General features: G+C 41.7%; 26 non-coding genes across 26 annotated transcripts; all 26 read right to left on the bottom strand.

The window, feature by feature from the left end:
* Window positions 1-746: 746 nt before the first annotated feature.
* trnat-cgu (transfer RNA threonine (anticodon CGU)) lies at window positions 747-820 on the bottom strand. Its single transcript has one exon. It is a non-coding gene; the product is annotated as a tRNA-Thr (tRNA).
* A 136-nt stretch (window positions 821-956) lies between these two features.
* Window positions 957-1,045, bottom strand: trnar-ucu (transfer RNA arginine (anticodon UCU)). Its single transcript is given in 2 exon segments — window positions 957-992; window positions 1,009-1,045. It is a non-coding gene; the product is annotated as a tRNA-Arg (tRNA).
* Window positions 1,046-2,080: 1,035 nt separating this feature from the next.
* On the bottom strand, window positions 2,081-2,154 carry trnat-cgu (transfer RNA threonine (anticodon CGU)). The gene has a single exon. It is a non-coding gene; the product is annotated as a tRNA-Thr (tRNA).
* Window positions 2,155-2,861: 707 nt separating this feature from the next.
* trnat-agu (transfer RNA threonine (anticodon AGU)) lies at window positions 2,862-2,935 on the bottom strand. The gene has a single exon. It is a non-coding gene; the product is annotated as a tRNA-Thr (tRNA).
* Window positions 2,936-3,683: 748 nt separating this feature from the next.
* trnat-cgu (transfer RNA threonine (anticodon CGU)) lies at window positions 3,684-3,757 on the bottom strand. The gene has a single exon. It is a non-coding gene; the product is annotated as a tRNA-Thr (tRNA).
* Window positions 3,758-4,113: 356 nt separating this feature from the next.
* On the bottom strand, window positions 4,114-4,187 carry trnat-ugu (transfer RNA threonine (anticodon UGU)). The gene has a single exon. It is a non-coding gene; the product is annotated as a tRNA-Thr (tRNA).
* Window positions 4,188-5,018: 831 nt separating this feature from the next.
* On the bottom strand, window positions 5,019-5,092 carry trnat-cgu (transfer RNA threonine (anticodon CGU)). Its single transcript has one exon. It is a non-coding gene; the product is annotated as a tRNA-Thr (tRNA).
* Window positions 5,093-5,821: 729 nt separating this feature from the next.
* trnat-agu (transfer RNA threonine (anticodon AGU)) lies at window positions 5,822-5,895 on the bottom strand. The gene has a single exon. It is a non-coding gene; the product is annotated as a tRNA-Thr (tRNA).
* A 747-nt stretch (window positions 5,896-6,642) lies between these two features.
* Window positions 6,643-6,716, bottom strand: trnat-cgu (transfer RNA threonine (anticodon CGU)). Its single transcript has one exon. It is a non-coding gene; the product is annotated as a tRNA-Thr (tRNA).
* A 136-nt stretch (window positions 6,717-6,852) lies between these two features.
* On the bottom strand, window positions 6,853-6,941 carry trnar-ucu (transfer RNA arginine (anticodon UCU)). The gene is given in 2 exon segments: window positions 6,853-6,888; window positions 6,905-6,941. It is a non-coding gene; the product is annotated as a tRNA-Arg (tRNA).
* Window positions 6,942-7,080: 139 nt separating this feature from the next.
* Window positions 7,081-7,154, bottom strand: trnat-ugu (transfer RNA threonine (anticodon UGU)). Its single transcript has one exon. It is a non-coding gene; the product is annotated as a tRNA-Thr (tRNA).
* A 1,623-nt stretch (window positions 7,155-8,777) lies between these two features.
* Window positions 8,778-8,851, bottom strand: trnat-agu (transfer RNA threonine (anticodon AGU)). The gene has a single exon. It is a non-coding gene; the product is annotated as a tRNA-Thr (tRNA).
* A 747-nt stretch (window positions 8,852-9,598) lies between these two features.
* Window positions 9,599-9,672, bottom strand: trnat-cgu (transfer RNA threonine (anticodon CGU)). The gene has a single exon. It is a non-coding gene; the product is annotated as a tRNA-Thr (tRNA).
* Window positions 9,673-9,808: 136 nt separating this feature from the next.
* trnar-ucu (transfer RNA arginine (anticodon UCU)) lies at window positions 9,809-9,897 on the bottom strand. Its single transcript is given in 2 exon segments — window positions 9,809-9,844; window positions 9,861-9,897. It is a non-coding gene; the product is annotated as a tRNA-Arg (tRNA).
* Window positions 9,898-10,932: 1,035 nt separating this feature from the next.
* On the bottom strand, window positions 10,933-11,006 carry trnat-cgu (transfer RNA threonine (anticodon CGU)). Its single transcript has one exon. It is a non-coding gene; the product is annotated as a tRNA-Thr (tRNA).
* Window positions 11,007-11,713: 707 nt separating this feature from the next.
* On the bottom strand, window positions 11,714-11,787 carry trnat-agu (transfer RNA threonine (anticodon AGU)). The gene has a single exon. It is a non-coding gene; the product is annotated as a tRNA-Thr (tRNA).
* Window positions 11,788-12,535: 748 nt separating this feature from the next.
* trnat-cgu (transfer RNA threonine (anticodon CGU)) lies at window positions 12,536-12,609 on the bottom strand. The gene has a single exon. It is a non-coding gene; the product is annotated as a tRNA-Thr (tRNA).
* Window positions 12,610-12,745: 136 nt separating this feature from the next.
* On the bottom strand, window positions 12,746-12,834 carry trnar-ucu (transfer RNA arginine (anticodon UCU)). Its single transcript is given in 2 exon segments — window positions 12,746-12,781; window positions 12,798-12,834. It is a non-coding gene; the product is annotated as a tRNA-Arg (tRNA).
* A 138-nt stretch (window positions 12,835-12,972) lies between these two features.
* On the bottom strand, window positions 12,973-13,046 carry trnat-ugu (transfer RNA threonine (anticodon UGU)). Its single transcript has one exon. It is a non-coding gene; the product is annotated as a tRNA-Thr (tRNA).
* An 831-nt stretch (window positions 13,047-13,877) lies between these two features.
* On the bottom strand, window positions 13,878-13,951 carry trnat-cgu (transfer RNA threonine (anticodon CGU)). Its single transcript has one exon. It is a non-coding gene; the product is annotated as a tRNA-Thr (tRNA).
* A 707-nt stretch (window positions 13,952-14,658) lies between these two features.
* On the bottom strand, window positions 14,659-14,732 carry trnat-agu (transfer RNA threonine (anticodon AGU)). Its single transcript has one exon. It is a non-coding gene; the product is annotated as a tRNA-Thr (tRNA).
* Window positions 14,733-15,268: 536 nt separating this feature from the next.
* Window positions 15,269-15,357, bottom strand: trnar-ucu (transfer RNA arginine (anticodon UCU)). The gene is given in 2 exon segments: window positions 15,269-15,304; window positions 15,321-15,357. It is a non-coding gene; the product is annotated as a tRNA-Arg (tRNA).
* A 139-nt stretch (window positions 15,358-15,496) lies between these two features.
* Window positions 15,497-15,570, bottom strand: trnat-agu (transfer RNA threonine (anticodon AGU)). The gene has a single exon. It is a non-coding gene; the product is annotated as a tRNA-Thr (tRNA).
* Window positions 15,571-16,645: 1,075 nt separating this feature from the next.
* Window positions 16,646-16,734, bottom strand: trnar-ucu (transfer RNA arginine (anticodon UCU)). Its single transcript is given in 2 exon segments — window positions 16,646-16,681; window positions 16,698-16,734. It is a non-coding gene; the product is annotated as a tRNA-Arg (tRNA).
* A 139-nt stretch (window positions 16,735-16,873) lies between these two features.
* Window positions 16,874-16,947, bottom strand: trnat-agu (transfer RNA threonine (anticodon AGU)). Its single transcript has one exon. It is a non-coding gene; the product is annotated as a tRNA-Thr (tRNA).
* Window positions 16,948-17,777: 830 nt separating this feature from the next.
* Window positions 17,778-17,851, bottom strand: trnat-cgu (transfer RNA threonine (anticodon CGU)). Its single transcript has one exon. It is a non-coding gene; the product is annotated as a tRNA-Thr (tRNA).
* Window positions 17,852-18,104: the final 253 nt, after the last annotated feature.

Genomic DNA, 18,104 nt, shown 5'->3' with positions numbered 1-18,104 from the left:
GTTACTGTCACTGGTTCGATGCTTTTGTATACAAAGTCTAAAAGAGGTAGCATGTCAGGAGAATAGCTGATTACATCATGAATAGGTCCCTTTGAAGTTACAGGATTATTTCCAAAACCTGAAATGTGTGCAGGCTTCTGTTGAGGGACAAGGGAATATCTCAAGCCATTTATTTCTGGATCGAAACTCTCAGTACTCGTGTCTCAAATGTTTCGGGAACCTCCAGTTACGATACATCTAAATGCTGTTTCAGCTTGGAGAAATGGAAAGCGTGTTTTTTTTTCTTCTTTTTCTTCTAGGTAGGTGGCCAACAATAGGTTGTTGCAAATTTTGGCCTAGGCCAGTGGATTTCAACCTATTCTTATTTAAATAGGTGACTTAAGTTAATTAGTAGAGTACTCTGTGATCTGAGTTGGGTGTGTCCAATAAGGGAAATAAGCAGAACGTGAAGGGTATGCTTCTGAAGTAGTTTGTGGATTCAAGTTTAAAGCATATGTCTGACTCACAGAGACATCAGAGCAAAAGAGGCCACTGACTATTCTGGTGGGACTCACAACCAGGGAATTTCTCCATTCGCATCCTAGAAGTCCAAAGTTGTATCCATTGTACCATAAAATGACACACTTCAGGGAAGTGTTGCATGCGCAGCACTTCTTAGTTTTTCCAGTTTTGTGCAGGTAAACACAGTTCGTCATGCAAAGACTTTCATATGTGAAAAGGTTAAGCACTCCCATATCCTGTGCCAAAGGCACTGCTGGGATTTGAACCCAGGATCTCCTGTTTACGAGACAGGCGCTTTGACCAGCTAAGCCACAGCACCAGATACTGTGAAATTTGTTGGTAAAACAAGTCTAAAAGAGGTACCACATCAGGAAAACAGCTGATCACGTCATGAACGAGGTCCCTTAGAGGTAAGAGGATTGTTTCCAAAACATCTTAGCAATAGAGGATATGCACGACTCTGGTGGGACTCGAACCCACAACCTTTGAATATCTCCATTCACAATCTAGAAGTCCAATGCGCTATCCATTGCGCCACAGAGCCACAAAAGACGAACTTTAAGACGCTATTTCATGCACATCACTTCTTAGATTTCCTCATTTTGTGCAGATGCACACTGTTCAGCATGCAAAGATTTACATATGTAAAAGATTAAGTGAGTGGTGCCCACATCCTGTGGCATAGGCACTGCTGGGATTCGAACCCAGGATCTCCTGTTTACAAGACAGGCGCTTTGACCACAGCGCCACTTGCTGAACTCTCTACAATGTGTTGGCATAAAAAGTCTAAAAGAGGTAGCAGGTCAGGAAAATAGCTGATTACATCATGAAAGAGGTTAGGGGATTATTTCCAAAACCCGAGGGGCATGCAGGGCTCTGTTGAAGAAAGAGGGAATATCTGAAACTCTCAATACTTGTGTCTGAAATGTTTTTGGAACCTCCAGTTACAATACATCTAAATTCTGTCTCAGCTGGGAGAAATGGAAAGCAATCTCTGCTATGCTTTCAGCTGATCTGAAAGACAAAATCCAGAAAGATTTTCATGAATTATATATTCATATTTGTAAAGACTGTTTTGAATACATCCAGAGGCTGGATCTCAACAATAGGAAGTAGCAGATTCTGGCCTAAGCCAGTGGTTTTCAAACCATTCTCGAAACCTCCCAGACGCTATACATTTTCGTTATCTTCCTTATTTCAACAGAGTTAATTGAGCTACTTAGTAGAGTACTCAATGATCTGACGTGGGTGTGTCCAATAAGGGAGATGAGCAGAATGTGAAGGGTAGGCTTCTGAAGTAGTTTGTGGACCCCAGTTTTAAACATATGTCTGACTCACAGAGACATCAGAGCAAAAGAGGCCACTGACTATTCTGGTGGGACTCACAACCAGGGAATTTCTCCATTCGCATCCTAGAAGTCCAAAGTTCTATCCATTGTACCATAAAATGACACACTTCAGGGAAGTGTTGCATGCGCAGCACTTCTTAAGTTTTTCCAGTTTTGTGCAGGTAAACACAGTTCGTCATGCAAAGACTTTCATATGTGAAAAGGTTAAGCACTCCCATATCCTGTGCCAAAGGCACTGCTGGGATTTGAACCCAGGATCTCCTGTTTACGAGACAGGCGCTTTGACCAGCTAAGCCACATCGTCAGGTACTGTGAAATTTGTTGGTAAAACAAGTCTAAAAGAGGTACCACATCAGGAAAACAGCTGATCACGTCATGAACGAGGTCCCTTAGAGGTAAGAGGATTGTTTCCAAAACACGAGGGCCTTTCACGCCTCAAGGGAATGTCTGAACTCATTTAATTTTGGCTCTACACTCTCGATAGTAATGCCTAAAATGTTTCCTGAGCCTTCTTCTGATATGAAAGGGCAAAATCCAGAAAGATATCCATGTATTATTCTTCATATATTTAAAGACTTTGTTTGTACAAATATCCATAGGCTTGACCATATCAATCGGTACTAGCAGATTTCAGGCCTAAGCCAGGAGCTTGCAAACCATTCTTGAAGCGCATCTGCACCACATATATATATTTTTTTTATTATCTCTCTCATTTAATACAGGTGAATCAAATAATTGATTGATAAGTAACGTACTGGACGATCTGACTTGGGTGTGCTCAATAAGGAAAAGAAGAAAAATGTGCTGCGTAGGCTTCTGAAAAAGTTGGAAAACCCCAGCTTTAAGCAAATGTCAGTCTGGTAAAGACGTCTGTGCAAAGGGACACCATTCGTGACTCTGGTGGGACCCAAAAAACGGCACACTTTTTAAAACCTTCATTTGCAACCGAGAAGTCCAGATTGTCTTTCACATCAGAGATGATTGAATGACTACTCTTAGAAGCCACAGATAAGACACTGCTGGGATTCGAACCCAGGATCTCCTGTTTACTAGACAGGCGCTTTAAACAACTAAGCCACAGCGCCAGTTACTGTCACTGGTTCGATGCTTTTGTATACAAAGTCTAAAAGAGGTAGCATGTCAGGAGAATAGCTGATTACATCATGATTAGGTCCCTTTGAAGTTACAGGATTATTTCCAAAACCTTAAATGTGTGCAGGCTTCTGTTGAGGGACAAGGGAATATCTCAAGCCATTTATTTCTGGATCGAAACTCTCAGTACTCGTGTCTCAAATGTTTCGGGAACCTCCAGTTACGATACATCTAAATGCTGTTTCAGCTTGGAGAAATGGAAAGCGTGTTTTTTTTTCTTCTTTTTCTTCTAGGTAGGTGGCCAACAATAGGTTGTTGCAAATTTTGGCCTAGGCCAGTGGATTTCAACCTATTCTTATTTAAATAGGTGACTTAAGTTAATTAGTAGAGTACTCTGTGATCTGAGTTGGGTGTGTCCAATAAGGGAGATGAGCAGAATGTGAAGGGTAGGCTTCTGAAGTAGTTTGTGGACCCCAGTTTTAAACATATGTCTGACTCACAGAGACATCAGAGCAAAAGAGGCCACTGACTATTCTGGTGGGACTCACAACCAGGGAATTTCTCCATTCGCATCCTAGAAGTCCAAAGTTCTATCCATTGTACCATAAAATGACACACTTCAGGGAAGTGTTGCATGCGCAGCACTTCTTAAGTTTTTCCAGTTTTGTGCAGGTAAACACAGTTCGTCATGCAAAGACTTTCATATGTGAAAAGGTTAAGCACTCCAATATCCTGTGCCAAAGGCACTGCTGGGATTTGAACCCAGGATCTCCTGTTTACGAGACAGGCGCTTTGACCAGCTAAGCCACAGCACCAGATACTGTGAAATTTGTTGGTAAAACAAGTCTAAAAGAGGTACCACATCAGGAAAACAGCTGATCACGTCATGAACGAGGTCCCTTAGAGGTAAGAGGATTGTTTCCAAAACATCTTAGCAATAGAGGGTATGCACGACTCTGGTGGGACTCGAACCTTTGAAAATCTCCATTCACAATCTAGAAGTCCAATGCGCTATCCATTGCGCCACAGAGCCACAAAAGACAGTTTTAAGACGCTATTCCATGCACATCACTTCTTAGATTTCCTCATTTTGTGCAGATGCACACTGTTCAGCATGCAAAGATTTACATATGTAAAAGACTAAGTGAGTGGTGCCCACATCCTGTGGCATAGGCACTGCTGGGATTCGAACCCAGGATCTCCTGTTTACAAGACAGGCGCTTTGACCAACTAAGCCACAGCGCCACTTGCTGAACTCTCCACAATGTGTTGGCATAAAAAGTCTAAAAGAGGTAGCAGGTCAGGAAAATAGCTGATTACATCATGAAAGAGGTTAGGGGATTATTTCCAAAACCCGAGGGGCATGCAGGGCTCTGTTGAAGAAAGAGGGAATATCTGAAACTCTCAATACTTGTGTCTGAAATGTTTTTGGAACCTCCAGTTACAATACATCTAAATTCTGTCTCAGCTGGGAGAAATGGAAAGCAATCTCTGCTATGCTTTCAGCTGATCTGAAAGACAAAATCCAGAAAGATTTTCATGAATTATATATTCATATTTGTAAAGACTGTTTTGAATACATCCAGAGGCTGGATCTCAACAATAGGAAGTAGCAGATTCTGGCCTAAGCCAGTGGTTTTCAAACCATTCTCGAAACCTCCCAGACGCTATACATTTTCGTTATCTTCCTTATTTCAACAGAGTTAATTGAGCTACTTAGTAGAGTACTCAATGATCTGATGTGGGTGTGTCCAATAAGGGAGATGAGCAGAATGTGAAGGGTAGGCTTCTGAAGTAGTTTGTGGACCCCAGTTTTAAACATATGTCTGACTCACAGAGACATCAGAGCAAAAGAGGCCACTGACTATTCTGGTGGGACTCACAACCAGGGAATTTCTCCATTCGCATCCTAGAAGTCCAAAGTTCTATCCATTGTACCATAAAATGACACACTTCAGGGAAGTGTTGCATGCGCAGCACTTCTTAAGTTTTTCCAGTTTTGTGCAGGTAAACACAGTTCGTCATGCAAAGACTTTCATATGTGAAAAGGTTAAGCACTCCCATATCCTGTGCCAAAGGCACTGCTGGGATTTGAACCCAGGATCTCCTGTTTACGAGACAGGCGCTTTGACCAGCTAAGCCACAGCGCCAGGTACTGTGAAATTTGTTGGTAAAACAAGTCTAAAAGAGGTACCACATCAGGAAAACAGCTGATCACGTCATGAACGAGGTCCCTTAGAGGTAAGAGGATTGTTTCCAAAACACGAGGGCCTTTCACGCCTCAAGGGAATGTCTGAACTCATTTAATTTTGGCTCTACACTCTCGATAGTAATGCCTGAAATGTTTCCTGAGCCTTCTTCTGATATGAAAGGGCAAAATCCAGAAAGATATCCATGTATTATTCTTCATATATTTAAAGACTTTGTTTGTACAAATATCCATAGGCTTGACCATATCAATCGGTACTAGCAGATTTCAGGCCTAAGCCAGGAGCTTGCAAACCATTCTTGAAGCGCATCTGCACCACATATATATATATATTTTTTATTATCTCTCTCATTTAATACAGGTGAATCAAATAATTGATTGATAATTAACGTACTCGACGATCTGACTTGGGTGTGCTCAATAAGGAAAAGAAGAAAAATGTGTTGCGTAGGCTTCTGAAAAAGTTGGAAAACCCCAGCTTTAAGCAAATGTCAGTCTGGTAAAGACGTCTGTGCAAAGGGACACCATTCGTGACTCTGGTGGGACCCAAAAAACGACAACCTTTTTAAAACCTTCATTTGCAACCGAGAAGTCCAGATTGTCTTTCCTGCCAAGACTTTCACGTCAGAGAAGGAGAAGGTTAAATGACTACTCTTAGAAGCCACAGATTAGGCACTGCTGGGATTCGAACCCAGGATCTCCTGTTTACTAGACAGGCGCTTTGACCAACTAAGCCACAGCGCCAGTTACTGTCACTGGTTCGATGCTTTTGTATACAAAGTCTAAAAGAGGTAGCATGTCAGGAGAATAGCTGATTACATCATGAATAGGTCCCTTTGAAGTTACAGGATTATTTCCAAAACCTGAAATGTGTGCAGGCTTCTGTTGAGGGACAAGGGAATATCTCAAGCCATTTATTTCTGGATCGAAACTCTCAGTACTCGTGTCTCAAATGTTTCGGGAACCTCCAGTTACGATACATCTAAATGCTGTTTCAGCTTGGAGAAATGGAAAGCGTGTTTTTTTTTCTTCTTTTTCTTCTAGGTAGGTGGCCAACAATAGGTTGTTGCAAATTTTGGCCTAGGCCAGTGGATTTCAACCTATTCTTATTTAAATAGGTGACTTAAGTTAATTAGTAGAGTACTCTGTGATCTGAGTTGGGTGTGTCCAAAGAGGGAAATAAGCAGAACGTGAAGGGTATGCTTCTGAAGTAGTTTGTGGATTCAAGTTTTAAGCATATGTCTGACTCACAGAGACATCAGAGCAAAAGAGGCCACTGACTATTCTGGTGGGACTCACAACCAGGGAATTTCTCCATTCGCATCCTAGAAGTCCAAAGTTGTATCCATTGTACCATAAAATGACACACTTCAGGGAAGTGTTGCATGCGCAGCACTTCTTAGTTTTTCCAGTTTTGTGCAGGTAAACACAGTTCGTCATGCAAAGACTTTCATATGTGAAAAGGTTAAGCACTCCCATATCCTGTGCCAAAGACACTGCTGGGATTTGAACCCAGGATCTCCTGTTTACGAGACAGGCGCTTTGACCAGCTAAGCCACAGCGCCAGATACTGTGAAATTTGTTGGTAAAACAAGTCTAAAAGAGGTACCACATCAGGAAAACAGCTGATCACGTCATGAACGAGGTCCCTTAGAGGTAAGAGGATTGTTTCCAAAACATTTGAGCAATAGAGGGTATGCGCGACTCTGGTGGGACTCGAACCCACAACCTTTGAATATCTCCATTCACAATCTAGAAGTCCAATGCGCTATCCATTGCGCCACAGAGCCACAAAAGACAAACTTTAAGACGCTATTGCATGCACATCACTTCTTAGATTTCCACATTTTGTGCAGATGCACACTGTTCAGCATGCAAAGATTTACATATGTAAAAGATTAAGTGAGTGGTGCCCACATCCTGTGGCATAGGCACTGCTGGGATTCAAACCCAGGATCTCCTGTTTACAAGACAGGCGCTTTGACCAACTAAGCCACAGCGCCACTTGCTGAACCTTCTACAATGTGTTGCTATAAAAAGTCTAAAAGAGGTAGCAGGTCAGGAAAATAGCTGATTACATCATGAAAGAGGTTAGGGGATTATTTCCAAAACCCGAGGGGCATTCAGGGCTCTGTTGAAGAAAGAGGGAATATCTGAAACTCTCAATACGTGTTTCTGAAAGGTTTTTGGAACCTCCAGTTACAATACATCTAAACTCTGTCTCAGCTAGGAGAAATGGAAAGCAATCTCTGTTATGCTTTCAGCTGATCTGAAAGACAAAATCCAGAAAGCTTTTCATGAATTGTATATTCATATTTGTAAAGACTGTTTTGAATACATCCAGAGGCTGGATCTCAACAATAGGAAGTAGCAGATTCTGGCCTAAGCCAGTGGTTTTCAAAACATTCTCGAAACCTCCCAGACGCTATACATTTTCGTTATTTACCTTATTTCAAAAGGGTTAATTGAGCTACTTAGTAGAGTACTCTATGATCTGACGTGGGTGTGTCCAATAAGGGAGATGAGCAGAATGTGAAAGGTAGGCTTCTGAAGTAGTTTGTGGACCCCAGTTTTAAACATATGTCTGACTCACAGAGACATCAGAGCAAAAGAGGCCACTGACTATTCTGGTGGGACTCAAAACCACAACCAGGGAATTTCTCCATTCGCATCCCAGAAGTCCAAAGTTCTATCCATTGTACCATAAAATTACACTCTTCAGGGAAGTATTGCATGGCAGCACTTCTTAGTTTTTCCAGTTTTGTGCAGGTAAACACAGTTCGTCATGCAAAGACTTTCATATGTGAAAAGGTTAAGCACTCCCATATCCTGTGCCAAAGGCAGTGCTGGGATTTGAACCCAGGATCTCCTGTTTACGAGACAGGCGCTTTGACCAGCTAAGCCACAGATCAGTGAAATTTGTTGGTAAAACAAGTCTAAAAGAGGTAGCACATCAGGAAAACAGCTGATCACGTCATGAAAGAGGTCCCTTAGAGTTAAGAGGATTGTTTCCAAAACACGAGGGCCTTTCACGCCTCAAGGGAATGTCTGAACTCATTTAATTTTGGCTCTACACTCTCGATAGTCATGCCTAAAATGTTTCCTGAGCCTTCTTCTGATATGAAATGGCAAAATCCAGAAAGTTATCCATGTATTATTCTTCATATATGTAAAGACTTTGTTTGTACAAATATCCATAGGCTTGACCATATCAATAGGTAGTAGCAGATTTCAGGCCTAAGCCAGGAGCTTGCAAACCATTCTTGAAACGCATCTGCACCACATATATATATATTTTTTATTATCTCTCTCATTTAATACAGGTGAATCAAATAATTGATTGATAAGTAACGTACTCGACGATCTGACTTGGGTGTGCTCAATAAGGAAAAGAAGAAAAATGTGTTGCGTAGGCTTCTGAAAAAGTTGGAAAACCCCAGCTTTAAGCAAATGTCAGTCTGGTAAAGACGTCTGTGCAAAGGGACACCATTCGTGACTCTGGTGGGACCCAAAAAACGACAACCTTTTTAAAACCTTCATTTGCAACCGAGAAGTCCAGATTGTCTTTCCTGCCAAGACTTTCACGTCAGAGAAGGTTAAATGACTACTCTTAGAAGCCACAGATTAGGCACTGCTGGGATTCAAACCCAGGATCCCCTGTTTACTAGACAGGCGCTTTGACCAACTAAGCCACAGCGCCAGTTACTGTCACTGGTTCGATGCTTTTGTATACAAAGTCTAAAAGAGGTAGCATGTCAGGAGAATAGCTGATTACATCATGAATAGGTCCCTTTGAAGTTACAGGATTATTTCCAAAACCTGAAATGTGTGCAGGCTTCTGTTGAGGGACAAGGGAATATCTCAAGCCATTTATTTCTGGATCGAAACTCTCAGTACTCGTGTCTCAAATGTTTCGGGAACCTCCAGTTACGATACATCTAAATGCTGTTTCAGCTTGGAGAAATGGAAAGCGTGTTTTTTTTTCTTCTTTTTCTTCTAGGTAGGTGGCCAACAATAGGTTGTTGCAAATTTTGGCCTAGGCCAGTGGATTTCAACCTATTCTTATTTAAATAGGTGACTTAAGTTAATTAGTAGAGTACTCTGTGATCTGAGTTGGGTGTGTCCAATAAGGGAAATAAGCAGAACGTGAAGGGTATGCTTCTGAAGTAGTTTGTGGATTCAAGTTTAAAGCATATGTCTGACTCACAGAGACATCAGAGCAAAAGAGGCCACTGACTATTCTGGTGGGACTCACAACCAGGGAATTTCTCCATTCGCATCCTAGAAGTCCAAAGTTGTATCCATTGTACCATAAAATGACACACTTCAGGGAAGTGTTGCATGCGCAGCACTTCTTAGTTTTTCCAGTTTTGTGCAGGTAAACACAGTTCGTCATGCAAAGACTTTCATATGTGAAAAGGTTAAGCACTCCCATATCCTGTGCCAAAGGCACTGCTGGGATTTGAACCCAGGATCTCCTGTTTACGAGACAGGCGCTTTGACCAGCTAAGCCACAGCACCAGATACTGTGAAATTTGTTGGTAAAACAAGTCTAAAAGAGGTACCACATCAGGAAAACAGCTGATCACGTCATGAACGAGGTCCCTTAGAGGTAAGAGGATTGTTTCCAAAACATCTTAGCAATAGAGGATATGCACGACTCTGGTGGGACTCGAACCCACAACCTTTGAATATCTCCATTCACAATCTAGAAGTCCAATGCGCTATCCATTGCGCCACAGAGCCACAAAAGACGAACTTTAAGACGCTATTTCATGCACATCACTTCTTAGATTTCCTCATTTTGTGCAGATGCACACTGTTCAGCATGCAAAGATTTACATATGTAAAAGATTAAGTGAGTGGTGCCCACATCCTGTGGCATAGGCACTGCTGGGATTCGAACCCAGGATCTCCTGTTTACAAGACAGGCGCTTTGACCACAGCGCCACTTGCTGAACTCTCTACAATGTGTTGGCATAAAAAGTCTAAAAGAGGTAGCAGGTCAGGAAAATAGCTGATTACATCATGAAAGAGGTTAGGGGATTATTTCCAAAACCCGAGGGGCATGCAGGGCTCTGTTGAAGAAAGAGGGAATATCTGAAACTCTCAATACTTGTGTCTGAAATGTTTTTGGAACCTCCAGTTACAATACATCTAAATTCTGTCTCAGCTGGGAGAAATGGAAAGCAATCTCTGCTATGCTTTCAGCTGATCTGAAAGACAAAATCCAGAAAGATTTTCATGAATTATATATTCATATTTGTAAAGACTGTTTTGAATACATCCAGAGGCTGGATCTCAACAATAGGAAGTAGCAGATTCTGGCCTAAGCCAGTGGTTTTCAAACCATTCTCGAAACCTCCCAGACGCTATACATTTTCGTTATCTTCCTTATTTCAACAGAGTTAATTGAGCTACTTAGTAGAGTACTCAATGATCTGACGTGGGTGTGTCCAATAAGGGAGATGAGCAGAATGTGAAGGGTAGGCTTCTGAAGTAGTTTGTGGACCCCAGTTTTAAACATATGTCTGACTCACAGAGACATCAGAGCAAAAGAGGCCACTGACTATTCTGGTGGGACTCACAACCAGGGAATTTCTCCATTCGCATCCTAGAAGTCCAAAGTTCTATCCATTGTACCATAAAATGACACACTTCAGGGAAGTGTTGCATGCGCAGCACTTCTTAAGTTTTTCCAGTTTTGTGCAGGTAAACACAGTTCGTCATGCAAAGACTTTCATATGTGAAAAGGTTAAGCACTCCCATATCCTGTGCCAAAGGCACTGCTGGGATTTGAACCCAGGATCTCCTGTTTACGAGACAGGCGCTTTGACCAGCTAAGCCACATCGTCAGGTACTGTGAAATTTGTTGGTAAAACAAGTCTAAAAGAGGTACCACATCAGGAAAACAGCTGATCACGTCATGAACGAGGTCCCTTAGAGGTAAGAGGATTGTTTCCAAAACACGAGGGCCTTTCACGCCTCAAGGGAATGTCTGAACTCATTTAATTTTGGCTCTACACTCTCGATAGTAATGCCTAAAATGTTTCCTGAGCCTTCTTCTGATATGAAAGGGCAAAATCCAGAAAGATATCCATGTATTATTCTTCATATATTTAAAGACTTTGTTTGTACAAATATCCATAGGCTTGACCATATCAATCGGTACTAGCAGATTTCAGGCCTAAGCCAGGAGCTTGCAAACCATTCTTGAAGCGCATCTGCACCACATATATATATTTTTTTTATTATCTCTCTCATTTAATACAGGTGAATCAAATAATTGATTGATAAGTAACGTACTGGACGATCTGACTTGGGTGTGCTCAATAAGGAAAAGAAGAAAAATGTGCTGCGTAGGCTTCTGAAAAAGTTGGAAAACCCCAGCTTTAAGCAAATGTCAGTCTGGTAAAGACGTCTGTGCAAAGGGACACCATTCGTGACTCTGGTGGGACCCAAAAAACGGCACACTTTTTAAAACCTTCATTTGCAACCGAGAAGTCCAGATTGTCTTTCACATCAGAGATGATTGAATGACTACTCTTAGAAGCCACAGATAAGACACTGCTGGGATTCGAACCCAGGATCTCCTGTTTACTAGACAGGCGCTTTAAACAACTAAGCCACAGCGCCAGTTACTGTCACTGGTTCGATGCTTTTGTATACAAAGTCTAAAAGAGGTAGCATGTCAGGAGAATAGCTGATTACATCATGATTAGGTCCCTTTGAAGTTACAGGATTATTTCCAAAACCTTAAATGTGTGCAGGCTTCTGTTGAGGGACAAGGGAATATCTCAAGCCATTTATTTCTGGATCGAAACTCTCAGTACTCGTGTCTCAAATGTTTCGGGAACCTCCAGTTACGATACATCTAAATGCTGTTTCAGCTTGGAGAAATGGAAAGCGTGTTTTTTTTTCTTCTTTTTCTTCTAGGTAGGTGGCCAACAATAGGTTGTTGCAAATTTTGGCCTAGGCCAGTGGATTTCAACCTATTCTTATTTAAATAGGTGACTTAAGTTAATTAGTAGAGTACTCTGTGATCTGAGTTGGGTGTGTCCAATAAGGGAGATGAGCAGAATGTGAAGGGTAGGCTTCTGAAGTAGTTTGTGGACCCCAGTTTTAAACATATGTCTGACTCACAGAGACATCAGAGCAAAAGAGGCCACTGACTATTCTGGTGGGACTCACAACCAGGGAATTTCTCCATTCGCATCCTAGAAGTCCAAAGTTCTATCCATTGTACCATAAAATGACACACTTCAGGGAAGTGTTGCATGCGCAGCACTTCTTAAGTTTTTCCAGTTTTGTGCAGGTAAACACAGTTCGTCATGCAAAGACTTTCATATGTGAAAAGGTTAAGCACTCCAATATCCTGTGCCAAAGGCACTGCTGGGATTTGAACCCAGGATCTCCTGTTTACGAGACAGGCGCTTTGACCAGCTAAGCCACAGCACCAGATACTGTGAAATTTGTGGGTAAAACAAGTCTAAAAGAGGTACCACATCAGGAAAACAGCTGATCACGTCATGAACGAGGTCCCTTAGAGGTAAGAGGATTGTTTCCAAAACATCTTAGCAATAGAGGGTATGCACGACTCTGGTGGGACTCGAACCCACAACCTTTGAAAATCTCCATTCACAATCTAGAAGTCCAATGCGCTATCCATTGCGCCACAGAGCCACAAAAGACAGTTTTAAGACGCTATTCCATGCACATCACTTCTTAGATTTCCTCATTTTGTGCAGATGCACACTGTTCAGCATGCAAAGATTTACATATGTAAAAGATTAAGTGAGTGGTGCCCACATCCTGTGGCATAGGCACTGCTGGGATTCGAACCCAGGATCTCCTGTTTACAAGACAGGCGCTTTGACCAACTAAGCCACAGCGCCACTTGCTGAACTCTCCACAATGTGTTGGCATAAAAAGTCTAAAAGAGGTAGCAGGTCAGGAAAATAGCTGATTACATCATGAAAGAGGTTAGGGGATTATTTCCAAAACCCGAGGGGCATGCAGGGCTCTGTTGAAGAAAGAGGGAATATCTGAAACTCTCAATACTTGTGTCTGAAATGTTTTTGGAACCTCCAGTTACAATACATCTAAATTCTGTCTCAGCTGGGAGAAATGGAAAGCAATCTCTGCTATGCTTTCAGCTGATCTGAAAGACAAAATCCAGAAAGATTTTCATGAATTATATATTCATATTTGTAAAGACTGTTTTGAATACATCCAGAGGCTGGATCTCAACAATAGGAAGTAGCAGATTCTGGCCTAAGCCAGTGGTTTTCAAACCATTCTCGAAACCTCCCAGACGCTATACATTTTCGTTATCTTCCTTATTTCAACAGAGTTAATTGAGCTACTTAGTAGAGTACTCAATGATCTGATGTGGGTGTGTCCAATAAGGGAGATGAGCAGAATGTGAAGGGTAGGCTTCTGAAGTAGTTTGTGGACCCCAGTTTTAAACATATGTCTGACTCACAGAGACATCAGAGCAAAAGAGGCCACTGACTATTCTGGTGGGACTCACAACCAGGGAATTTCTCCATTCGCATCCTAGAAGTCCAAAGTTCTATCCATTGTACCATAAAATGACACACTTCAGGGAAGTGTTGCATGCGCAGCACTTCTTAAGTTTTTCCAGTTTTGTGCAGGTAAACACAGTTCGTCATGCAAAGACTTTCATATGTGAAAAGGTTAAGCACTCCCATATCCTGTGCCAAAGGCACTGCTGGGATTTGAACCCAGGATCTCCTGTTTACGAGACAGGCGCTTTGACCAGCTAAGCCACAGCGCCAGGTACTGTGAAATTTGTTGGTAAAACAAGTCTAAAAGAGGTACCACATCAGGAAAACAGCTGATCACGTCATGAACGAGGTCCCTTAGAGGTAAGAGGATTGTTTCCAAAACACGAGGGCCTTTCACGCCTCAAGGGAATGTCTGAACTCATTTAATTTTGGCTCTACACTCTCGATAGTAATGCCTGAAATGTTTCCTGAGCCTTCTTCTGATATGAAAGGGCAAAATCCAGAAAGATATCCATGTATTATTCTTCATATATTTAAAGACTTTGTTTGTACAAATATCCATAGGCTTGACCATATCAATCGGTACTAGCAGATTTCAGGCCTAAGCCAGGAGCTTGCAAACCATTCTTGAAGCGCATCTGCACCACATATATATATTTTTTTTATTATCTCTCTCATTTAATACAGGTGAATCAAATAATTGATTGATAAGTAACGTACTGGACGATCTGACTTGGGTGTGCTCAATAAGGAAAAGAAGAAAAATGTGCTGCGTAGGCTTCTGAAAAAGTTGGAAAACCCCAGCTTTAAGCAAATGTCAGTCTGGTAAAGACGTCTGTGCAAAGGGACACCATTCGTGACTCTGGTGGGACCCAAAAAACGGCACACTTTTTAAAACCTTCATTTGCAACCGAGAAGTCCAGATTGTCTTTCACATCAGAGATGATTGAATGACTACTCTTAGAAGCCACAGATAAGACACCGCTGGGATTCGAACCCAGGATCTCCTGTTTACTAGACAGGCGCTTTAACCAACTAAGCCACAGCGCCAGTTACTGTCACTGGTTCGATGCTTTTGTATACAAAGTTTAAAAGAGGTAGCATGTCAGGAGAATAGCTGATTACATCATGAATAGGTCCCTTTGAAGTTACAGGATTATTTCCAAAACCTGAAAGGTGTGCAGGCTTCTGTTGAGGGACAAGGGAATATCTCAAGCCATTTATTTCTGGATCGAAACTCTCAGTACTCGTGTCTCAAATGTTTCGGGAACCTCCAGTTACGATACATCTAAATGCTGTTTCAGCTTGGAGAAATGGAAAGCGTGTTTTTTTTCTTCTTTTTTTCTAGGTAGGTGGCCAACAATAGGTTGTTGCAGATTTTGGCCTAGGCCAGTGGATTTCAACCTATTCTTATTTAAATAGGTGACTTAAGTTAATTAGTAGAGTACTCTGTGATCTGAGTTGGGTGTGTCCAATAAGGGAAATAAGCAGAACGTGAAGGGTATGCTTCTGAAGTAGTTTGTGGATTCAAGTTTTAAGCATATGCCTGTCCAACACAAAGACATCTGAGCAATAGAGGGTATGCACGACTCTGGTGGGACTCGAACCCACAACCTTTGAATACCTCCATTCACAATCTAGAAGTCCAATGCGCTATCCATTGCGCCACAGAGCCACAAAAGACAAGCTTTAAGACGCTATTGCATGCACATCACTTCTTAGATTTCCTCATTTTGTGCAGATGCACACTGTTCAGCATGCAAAGATTTACATATGTAAAAGATTAAGTGAGCGGTGCCCACATCCTGTGGCATAGGCACTGCTGGGATTCGAATCCATGATCTCCTGTTTACTAGACAGGCGCTTTGACCAACTAAGCAACAGCGCCAGTTACTGTCGCTGGTTCGATGCTTTTGTATACAAAGTCTAAAAGAGGTAGCATGTCAGGAGAATAGCTGATTACATCATGAATAGGTCCCTTTGAAGTTACAGGATTATTTCCAAAACCTGAAAGGTGTGCAGGCTTCTGTTGAGGGATAAGGGTGTTGTGAACTTTTTCTTTGTAGAAAAGTTAGAAGCTCAGACCAGGAGACGGTGGAAGTTTTCCAAGCAGAAGTTCTTTATTGCTTGTCGGTAGCTGCAGTCATTCCAACATCGTCTAAATTAAAGTAACTTTACATAGTATATTATAGGCCTTTTAAGAGGAGGGACTTCTGGAGGTGGAGACAAATTCAAACAAAGCATGCAAATGTAGTACGAACACACCCTACTCTGAGGGCATTACCAATCCAATGGAATCAGGATAACTATTCAAATGCTGATAGTGGCCAGGAACTCTGGTTCCAAGAGCCATCCCAGAGCCATTAAAGAAAGTCTCAGTGATCAGACTCATTTAACTTACAATGGAGAAAACAGGATTTGCCAGATTCTCTTGCTGGAAACTGTTTCACAGCTGATATCATTTACCATCCTAACCTGAAATGCTAACTTCAACAAACAGAACTTTCTCAGTTTATATATGATAGTATTAGAAGTTAGATTAAACCTTTTAATAAACTTGTATTCCTTCAAGGGACAAGGGAATATCTCAAGCCATTTATTTCTGGATCGAAACTCTCAGTACTCGTGTCTCAAATGTTTCGGGAACCTCTAGTTACGATACATCTAAATGCTGTTTCAGCTTGGAGAAATGGAAAGCGTGTTTTTTTTTCTTCTTTTTTTCTAGGTAGGTGGCCAACAATAGGTTGTTGCAGATTTTGGCCTAGGCCAGTGGATTTCAACCTATTCTTATTTAAATAGGTGACTTAAGTTAATTAGTAGAGTACTCTGTGATCTGAGTTGGGTGTGTCCAATAAGGGAAATAAGCAGAACGTGAAGGGTATGCTTCTGAAGTAGTTTGTGGATTCAAGTTTTAAGCATATGCTTGTCCAACACAAAGACATCTGAGCAAAAGAGGGTATGCACGACTCTGGTGGGACTCGAACCCACAACCTTTGAATATCTCCATTCACAATCTAGAAGTCCAATGCGCTATCCATTGCGCCACAGAGCCACAAAAGACAAGCTTTAAGACGCTATTGCATACACATCACTTCTTAGATTTCCACATTTTGTGCAGATGCACACTGTTCAGCATGCAAAGATTTACATATGTAAAAGATTAAGTGAGCGGTGCCCACATCCACTGGCATAGGCACTGCTGGGATTCGAACCCAGGATCTCCTGTTTACTAGACAGGCGCTTTGACCAACTAAGCCACAGCGCCACTTGCTGAACCTTCTACAATGTGTTGGCATAAAAAGTCTAAAAGAGGTAGCAGGTCAGGAAAATAGCTGATTACATCATGAAAGAGGTTAGGGGATTATTTCCAAAACCCGAGGGGCATTCAGGGCTCTGTTGAAGAAAGAGGGAATATCTGAAACTCTCAATACGTGTTTCTGAAATGTTTTTGGAACCTCCAGTTACAATACATCTAAACTCTGTCTCAGCTAGGAGAAATGGAAAGCAATCTCTGCTATGCTTTCAGCTGATCTGAAAGACAAAATCCAGAAAGCTTTTCATGAATTATATATTCATATTTGTAAAGACTGTTTTGAATACATCCAGAGGCTGGATCTCAACAATAGGAAGTAGCAGATTCTGGCCTAAGCCAGTGGTTTTCAAAACATTCTCGAAACCTCCCAGACGCTATACATTTTCGTTATTTACCTTATTTCAAAAGGGTTAATTGAGCTACTTAGTAGAGTACTCTATGATCTGACGTGGGTGTTTCCAATAAGGGAGATGAGCAGAATGTGAAGGGTAGGCTTCTGAAGTAGTTTGTGGACCCCAGTTTTAAACATATGTCTGACTCACAGAGACATCAGAGCAAAAGAGGCCACTGACTATTCTGGTGGGACTCACAACCAGGGAATTTCTCCATTCGCATCCTAGAAGTCCAAAGTTCTATCCATTGTACCATAAAATGACACACTTCAGGGAAGTGTTGCATGCGCAGCACTTCTTAGTTTTTCCTGTTTTGTGCAGGTAAACACAGTTCGTCATGCAAAGACTTTCATATGTGAAAAGGTTAAGCACTCCCATATCCTGTGCCAAAGGCACTGCTGGGATTTGGACCCAGGATCTCCTGTTTACGAGACAGGCGCTTTGACCAGCTAAGCCACAGCGCCAGATACTGTGAAATTTGTTGGTAAAACAAGTCTAAAAGAGGTACCACATCAGGAAAACAGCTGATCACGTCATGAACGAGGTCCCTTAGAGGTAAGAGGATTGTTTCCCAAAACACGAGGGCCTTTCACGCCTCAAGGGAATGTCTGAACTCATTTAATTTTGGCTCTACACTCTCGATAGTCATGCCTAAAATGTTTCCTGAGCCTTCTTCTGATATGAAAGGGCAAAATCCAGAAAGATATCCATGTATTA

This window comes from Siphateles boraxobius, unplaced genomic scaffold (genome assembly GCF_051911475.1).
Source record: "Siphateles boraxobius isolate OS27281-9 unplaced genomic scaffold, OSU_SipBor_1 63, whole genome shotgun sequence".
In the NCBI taxonomy this organism is placed as follows: domain Eukaryota; kingdom Metazoa; phylum Chordata; class Actinopteri; order Cypriniformes; family Leuciscidae; genus Siphateles; species Siphateles boraxobius.
The sequence above is the reverse complement of the archived record's forward strand: the minus strand, read 5'-3'. Positions and strand labels throughout refer to the sequence as shown.